A 6,000-nucleotide genomic window follows, 5' to 3' on the forward strand; every position below is an offset into this window, starting at 1 on the left:
GTGGGTTACTTTGGGTCCTTCCATCATGGCGTGTGCCCTCCAGGAGTAGGCGCTGCTCTGGATTTGGCTGTGTCATGGGCCTTGTGGACCCCTCGACGTGCTCAGGAAAACCCCACCCAGTCCCTGCAACCAAGGGACTCCTTTCTGAGCACAGGTACAGCAAGGAGCGCGACCACCCTCGGGCCACGCGCAGCCGGGCATGTGTGCCCAGGCTCGGGGGTGCAGCCCACACACCCGCAGAAGGGGTGTTTCTTGCTCAGCCCTGGACCTGGGTCCGGGAGCTGGGGGAGCAGGTCAAGCATCTTATGTCACACCAGTGATCTTCGGGTCTGCTTTCTGTCCTGACTCAGAGCTAGGCTGGTCTGCAGTGTGTTTCCCAGGGGAGGACACCGCCAGCCCAGAAAATAGGGGCTGGGGCCACACCGAGTGAATGGGGAAGGAAGGTGTGGAGTAGCTGTCCGGCCTCCGGGACGCAGGTGGGACTGGGGACCTCAGGAGCATTCCCCTGGGCCATGCTGATGTGCTGGTGGGAGACCTTTGCAACCCCGGGAGGGCGAGAGGCACAAGGGCCCCGACCCCCTCGGCAGTAAAGGTTGGATCAGCCCAGCAGGGAAAGAACCCACCCGTCCGAGGCACTGGCTGGAGGCGAGGGCAACGTGGAGAGTCAGCAGCAGAGGGGTCACAGATACCGACGGTGGCTTGTGACCCCGTGGGGAGAAGCAAGGACATCATTTTGACTTGTCTGGGGTTGAACGCTCTTTATTCTCTCCTCCTTCCCTCTTCTCTCCTCCTGCTGTGCAGCGTCAGATGTGCTGGCAGCAGGTAGCCCTGGCATCTCCTCCAGGCTGCAGACACCGGGCAGAACCTGACCAGAATTCAGGGAGGTGGACACGCCCCAGGGGACTGTGGCCCAGGTCGCCTCCCACTGTCACAGTCAAGTGACCCAGGTCGACCTCTGTTGGGAAGGGAGCATGCTGTGCCAGGCAGGGCCCCCTAGTGGGGGGGTGCGAGTGGAGGGACAATGTGCGGCTTCCACGGGGCCAGAGTGTGGGCCTCCCGGCCATTTCTTCCCATAGCAGATGTCCCCGCTTCCTGCAGGAATTGCCTTCACCCGATCTGTAGAGCCACCACCCACCCCCAAGGCAGGGGGCAGCTCGGGACCCAGGCCTGGAGATCGCAGTACGCTGACCCCTGGCCCCTTTCCTGGACGTGGAGAGAGAACCCTGTGTTCCTACTGGGTAACCAAGCTGGGACAGGTGGCTGGGCCCTGTCTGGGTCATGTCCCGTCCCCCCCCCCCCCCTGCGGCATGGAGAAACCTGAAGAGAAGGAGGCCAGCGTGCAGAGAGAAGCAAAGCCAAGGAACAAGAGACCCAGAGGCCAGCGCCGTGCCTGGGGCCGGAGCCCTGCGGACGCCTCTCCCCAGGCAGCCAGAGGACAGCCTCCAGGCCACTGTGCCCCCTGCTCCCGGTGGCTCTGGTCCCGCAGGCGCTCTGGTGGCGGGGGGGGGGGGGGGGGAGGCCTGATGAGGGAGAGAGGGCGGTGAGTTTCTGGGGACCCACGCCCACAAAGCCGCTGCGCAAATACCGCAATGCCAACGCTTCCCACGGAAAACTGGAAGCACCCACGTGCCCATCTGCAGCCATCCGAGCAAACTCGGCCGTGCACCGGCCCGCAGGGCAGCGCACAGTGCGTGCATCTGTGTGCGTGCGGCACTCACGCGGGTATAGACACGGTCTGGCAACCGCCACCCCAAGTCAGCTCTCAGCTCCGGGTCCTGCGACCCAGGCATCAGCACACCTGCGGAGCAGAATTTGACTTTTGACCTTATGCACCTTGGAAATGTCTGCTTTTATTTTTATAAACGTGTGCCCCTTTGTGAGTTTTAAGGTGAATGTGAAGACAGAGAATACAGCAGGGAGTTAGCATCAGTGACTAAGACTGAGACCGAGTTCTGGCCCTGGAGGATGCTGCCCTGGGGCCCAAGCGGAGAGCTGATCCGCTGTGGGGCGGGTGGGGGTGAGCAGAGGGGGCGCAGGGGGGAGCACATCAGGACTGAGAGGGGCAGCTCCAGGTCCTCTCCTCTCTGCCTGGGCTCCCATCCAGTGCTGAGGGCACGCTGGTCACCCAGAGGTTGGCCACCTGTCACTGTCCCTGCCTTGCCTCCCGTGCTCTGGAAGATAGGAGGGGGGTTATGGTCACTCCTGTGTCCTGCTTAAAGAGGAGGCAGCGACAGCCTCAGTCAACAAGAGACCAGGAGAGAAGAGGCATCTTGGGTGAGGGAGTGATGGGGGCCTCATGGTCTTGAACCACCCCCACCGCACGCCCGGTAGGTAAAAGTTCTGGAAAATTCTCAGCAGGGCCTGCCTCTCTTGGCCTGTCAGCTGTGGGCCCTTGGACAGGCCACTTGCTCCCCTGAGACCTAGTTCCCTCATCTGTGAAAATGAGTTGAAGTGAGATGCCAACAGGACAGCGTGGGGAGGCTCCAGCATGCCCCGTGACCCCGCGGCCTCTGCCGCCGGACGCTGCGGGACATATTCTGTGCAGGGAGGACGGTGATCCGATCCACTGGTCATTTCTGGCCTTCAGCAGCAGCCCCTGGTTTCCAGTTACTGATGTCCAGGGGCGAGATCGTACTGCCCAGCTTCCCTTGCAGCTAGATGCCACACGGGGATCGAGTTCTAGCCAGCGGGGTGCATAGCAATGTCATGTGCAATGGCAAGGTCCTTAAATACAGGCTCCTCTTCGTCCCTTGTGTCTTCCTGCCGCCGGTAATGTATACTGATGGCTGGAGCAGCCTCACTGGATCCTGAGGAGGAGGCCACGGTTGAGGATGACGGAGCCAACCGGCAGGAGGAGCCTGGGTTCTTGGGGCGCCCGGGGGGCTCAGCTGGTTGAGCGTCCGACTTCGGCTCAGGTCATGATCTCACGGTGGTGAGTTCGAGCCCCGGGTCGGGCTCTGGGCTGACAGCTCGGAGCCTGGAGCCTGCTTCCGATTCTGTGTCTCCCTCTCTCTGCCCCTCCCTGCTCATGCTCTCTCTCTCTCTCTCTCTCTCTCAAAAAGGAATAAACAGTAAGACCATTTTTTTAAATATTAAAGAAAGAAGGGGCCTGCGTTCCTGATGACTCTGGAGCCTCCAAAACTCTCCCGCAGCCTTCATGTGAAAGAGAAAGAAAGGCCTCCCTGTCGAAGTCGCTGTTATTTTGGAGTTCCTGCGGAGAGCCTGGGTATGGCTTAGCCCACCCCTAGGCTCTTGGGGCTCCTCCTTCTGTGGCTGCGGGCCACACACCGAGGGCCCTCACCGCCAGCTCTCCCCTTCCTCCGGCCCCTCATCCGCATGCTGCTGGGACGCCTCCTTCAAGAGTCCCCGGGAGGCTGGGATCTCTGAGGCCAGGTCAGCCCTCTCGCGGCACAGGGAGCTCCTCACGGCCTGTAATTAGGTATTTATTGTGGGTTTCCTTGATTTTGCCTTGCTGCCCTGGACTGCCATTAACTTGAGGGCAGGGCCCCCGCCCGTGTGCCTTCACCCTTATGTCCCGGCACCCAACGCGGGGTCTGGGCACAAACGTGCACCCGGCAAAGCCCCACCAGATGGGTGCTGGCCCTGCTGACACCACCGCCCTCCCCACCGCCCCTCCTGGGCTCCCACAGCCCCTGCCGCTGCCCACCCTCCCCCGAAGCCCAGAGTCCCCTCCCCAGCGCAGTTTCTTCCGCACCAGTCCTGACTGGTGCATGGGAGCTCCAGGCCCCGTGGCCACCCAGAGAGCCACAGCAGCCACATTCCATTTTCTGAAAGCATGGAGACTGGGCTTCCAGAAGCAGCTCCAGGGCTCACCGACAGCCGTGGCTTCACCTCCCAGAGCGTCCGTCTTATACCCGGGACACGACCCCTTGCTTCAGGTCAGCATCCTATTCACAGGGACATGAGGACGATCGAGGGATGGAATGTGTCCCCCCAGCCCCCAAATGGCAAAGAGTACAGGACAAATAACCCCGAGGGCTGGCGCGGGTACAGGGCCACCAGGACCGTCCCACACTGCTGGTGGAAACGGCGGTCAGGACCGCCACCTGAAGGACTGTGGCATCTACCAAAGCTGAACATTTGCCTCCCCGGCATTCCGCTGCCAGGCACAAACCCGGAAGACATGCGCTAAAATGTCCACAGCACTACTGTTCCTAAACTTTGGAGGCAGCTCCCGTGTCCGCGAGCAGGAGACGGGGACCGTAAACCGTGGCACGCCCATACGACGAAATAGAACAAGCCCCAGACAGACGCAGTGATGCCACGAACGACACGGTTTGTGCTGAGCGAGAAGCCAGCCTCGGAGGACAGGCAGGGTGGCTCCGTCAGTATGAATATAGAGATCAGGCTCCCAGATGCCACGTGATTTCACCTCTGGCTTCAGCTCTGCCCCTGGCTTCACCTTGTCCACTGCTCCAACTCCTACCTGCCCCTCAGAGTGGGGCATCACAAGTGCCACCTGTTTCCTTTGTTCCCGGTCTGCAAGGACTCCTCTCTCTCCTGAACCTCTAAGGAATCCCTGGCTCAGGCTTCCTCATCCTAAACGCATGTGTGGCTGTGCTATTCGACCATGGACTTCGCTCCTGGAACACATCCTTTTCTCCTTGGGGCCCTGGGAGGGGGAGCCCTGGCTGGGCAGAGAAAGGCCCCTGAAAAGAGGTTTATTGGGCGAATAAATGCCCCCGCCTCAGGGGGAAGGAACAGTCTTTGGCCTCATCCAGGCAAAAAGCATGGTCCATTCATTCTCCGTGTGTACGACCGCCGTGAAGAGAGGACAGTGAACGAGGCCAGTCCCCGCCACTGGGATTTAGTCCCCCGTGACAACTGTTAATGAAATCGGAGCAACCAGGAAGGCCTCCTGGAGGAGGAGAGGCACCTGTACTGCATTGCCCATAGGCACTGACAGGAGCGCTGTTCGTGCACCTTCCTGCCTGTGTTCCACTCATCATTTGCCTGATGCCTTCGCAGGACAGGCTCCAAAGGCTTCTGCAGGAGGGAGGGACTCAGCTGTGCCCTCCCCCACCCACTTGGAGGCTACCTCCGCACAGGATGCACATGCGTTTCACTTACATCGTATGCCACTGCCCACGAAACAAAACAGCAACATTTCAAAGATGATTTTCTTCACACTTCAGAAAGGGCGCTAGGCACCTTACTGCCCCAGCTGCCCTGCACACAGTAGCCAGAAGCTGTCCAGTATCAGTGGGGACTCCTTTGCCCCTGCTTGGCTGGACTTAGCCAATGAGGAGCCCGCAGACAAGAAAAGCAGGCAGGAGGAAAGTGAGGTCAGTATACATATTCATTCTCCTCCGTGCCAGGTCGCAGCGTCCCTCTCCCCAAGGTCACAGCTCCTGCGGGCTCTGCCTCTCCCAGGACCACCGCTGCCCTTCAGGTCTGGAGCGGTAACAGCTCCCCTTTGTTGCTGGCCTTGGGTACCGCACAATCTCTCTCTCCTTTAATTCACTGGACTTCCGTGTATTCAACCCTCAGTTCAAATACCCCCTCCAAGGGTGCTATGAAAATGTAAGACCATGTCAATTACTCCTATCAAAGAACATTCTTGTATGTTCCTTTTGGTGTAGCTTGGAGTAACTCATGGAAACCAGGGGGAGGCTAGCCCCCAAGCCCCCGCTGGGGCCACTGGTGTTTGTATCCCCAGGACATTACCGTAGAAGCATCAATAGCTGACTCAGTCAATGAATGCACTGATGCCACCAGGTCCCTCCACCAGCCAACAGCAGACCACCTGGTCCTTCCTCCCGCCCCACCTGCTCCAGCCTCCAGGGCCTAGCCCCGTAACACCCTGAGCGCAGTCCTCTGGGGGTACAGAGCTGGGGTGCGCTGGGAGCCCTGCGCCCAGGCCCTCAGGGGAAGGGATGCTCCGTGGCCGAGCAGAGGGATCAGGAAACAGTGTCCTCAGCGGCCTCCTCCCTAACAGGCTGGGTGGCTCTGAGGCTGTCACTTCACCTCCGCGTGTGC

The 6,000-nt window shown here is 60.3% G+C and overlaps 1 long non-coding RNA gene across 1 annotated transcript; it reads right to left on the reverse strand.

The window, feature by feature from the left end:
• Nucleotides 1-1,830: 1,830 nt before the first annotated feature.
• LOC121018051 (uncharacterized) lies at nucleotides 1,831-5,994 on the reverse strand. Its single transcript, XR_005785009.1, has 2 exons — nucleotides 5,092-5,994; nucleotides 1,831-2,807 (listed from the first exon to the last, which is right to left on the reverse strand). It is a non-coding gene; the product is annotated as an uncharacterized LOC121018051 (long non-coding RNA).
• Between the last annotated feature and the right edge of the window lie 6 nt (nucleotides 5,995-6,000).

The sequence above is a fragment of the Herpailurus yagouaroundi genome, unplaced genomic scaffold (genome assembly GCF_014898765.1).
Source record: "Herpailurus yagouaroundi ecotype Mexico unplaced genomic scaffold, PumYag 217, whole genome shotgun sequence".
NCBI classification, from domain to species: Eukaryota; Metazoa; Chordata; class Mammalia; order Carnivora; family Felidae; genus Herpailurus; species Herpailurus yagouaroundi.